General features: G+C 41.6%; 1 protein-coding gene across 1 annotated transcript in view; it reads left to right on the top strand.

Moving 5' to 3' along the window:
- The window catches only part of rgs7a (regulator of G protein signaling 7a), a 76,950-nt gene that overhangs the window by 17,920 nt on the left and 56,978 nt on the right, over window positions 1–2,052 (top strand). The window lies entirely within an intron of this gene.

Raw genomic sequence — 2,052 nt, 5'->3', positions numbered from 1 at the left:
GGTGTTCACACTTTCATTTCTGTCTCTTTTATACCCCTCCGCCCCTTCGCACTCTCCCCCTCCCACTTTCATGCCCCCTTTTGTTCTATTTCAGGTCTTTGATGTTGCTCAAATACTGAAAAGATCACACTAACTTTCCCTCTTTGTTTCTCCCATGCTGTGCCCGACACACACGTGTGCACTCTCACCCTCTGCTGCCAGAGAAGCATCCATCTACCGCTCCCTCTGTGTCCCCCCCTCTCACATCCCTCGTCTCTCTTTGAAGTCATCAGAGCCCTATGCCTCTCCAGTCAGCTTTTATCCTCACTTACAGGAAAAGAGAGGAATGTATTTAGACTCTGCTGGAGCACAGTAATCTGCCCTCCTGTGTGAAGTGATTCACTTGTGACTCACAGCTTTATTGGGAGCTCTGTCTAAACAAACAACCATTGGATGTGGCGTTTTCCATCCAAATCGACTAACTGTAACTGAGAATGTGAGCCTTATTGTGCCTCTGCAGCTTAGAGACCCTCTCCACAATAAGGTGTTGTTCTCCCAGAAGCAGACATGTCTCAGCGATTAGCCTGCCATCACTGAGTGCCAATGCACATATCCAATACGTCAGAAATAATAAAAGCCAAATCATTCCAAAGGGTACATTTAAAACATTAGAGACATGCTACATCTTCCAAAAAAACAGGTTTTTGGTCACATATGCACCCTCCAACTGCAACCCACTGAACCTTACAGAGCCTTTTGGGGTTCATATTAAGAATATAGTAAAAAGAGTAGAACATAGGAAAAATAAAGGTTGTCTTCCCTACTTAGCAAAACATGTGTTCAGGTTACATTTGTAAACGTTCTTGACAATGGCGTTATGATTTATATACATACAGTTTCTTAGAACCTTGCTTTTTAGATTCTGTGCATTACTGCCCTTTACACATTATACCAAACTACCGTATTTTCCGCACTATAAGGCGCACCGGATTATAAGGCGCACCTTCAATGAATGGCCTATTTTAGAACTTTTTTCATATATAGGGCGCACCGGATTATAAGGCGCATAGAATAGAAGCTACTGCAGTCAAACGTTTGACTGGGGTTGCGTTATGCATCCACTAGATGGAGCTGTGCTAAAGAGAATGTCAACAAAACAGTCAGATAAGTCAGTCAGTCAAACTTTATTAATACAGTACAAACCAGCGTTCTGATAACTCCATTCACTCTCATGGTAAGGTCTCCTCTACATAGAATTCTATTGAATAGAGCCAACCGCACGTTAGGAATGCATTGGAGTCTATGAAGTTGAAGTTGAAATCAAACGTTAGTTAAAACGTGAAAGGGAACTTTTCCCTGATTCAGTAAACACGTAAAATAAACAGTTTGATGCACTAAATCAAACGTTAGTACATTCACAATATAGTAGCGTTAACTGTTGAATTCTCTCGCTGCTGCTCTATTCCCATGTTCGACTGCGTAGCTGACAGCCTTGAGTTTGAACTCAGCATTGTAAGCGTGTCTCTTGAAAGGTGCAATTTTGGGGTCGTTATACACACACAAGTGGTGTTGGACTAGGAGTAAGCACAGTACAGGTGTTTACCGCTATTACTTCGGCGACACCCCTGACTACGGTAGCCGTAATGCTGCAAGCGGTGCGGCTTTGTAGTTTACCAGTCGTACTGAAACATTTTGACAGAGCGCCGTGTACAACCAGTATGGATCAACCAATTAACCAATTGATCGATATATAAGGCGCTCCGGATTACAAGGCGCACTGTCATTTTTTGAGAAAATTAATGGTTTTTAAGTGCGCCTTATAGTGCGGAAAATACGGTAATTGTCCAAAACACATCACTGTGTACTTTTTTATCTGTTTTCTTGGTCTTTCTTAAACCTAAGGACGCAATATTAGTGTTTTTCTATTGCAACGCTATACTGGGTAAATTATCCTTTTATTTCCAGTCTTCAAGTTGGACTCTCCTTAAATTACCCCAATTTTTTGTGTTCTCTTATTTTGCACATTGGTCATAGAACAGTCTTTGGGTTACATCAAAGCTTAATGCTTCTATC

This window comes from Girardinichthys multiradiatus, chromosome 22 (assembly GCF_021462225.1).
Source record: "Girardinichthys multiradiatus isolate DD_20200921_A chromosome 22, DD_fGirMul_XY1, whole genome shotgun sequence".
In the NCBI taxonomy this organism is placed as follows: domain Eukaryota; kingdom Metazoa; phylum Chordata; class Actinopteri; order Cyprinodontiformes; family Goodeidae; genus Girardinichthys; species Girardinichthys multiradiatus.
The sequence above is the reverse complement of the archived record's forward strand: the minus strand, read 5'-3'. Positions and strand labels throughout refer to the sequence as shown.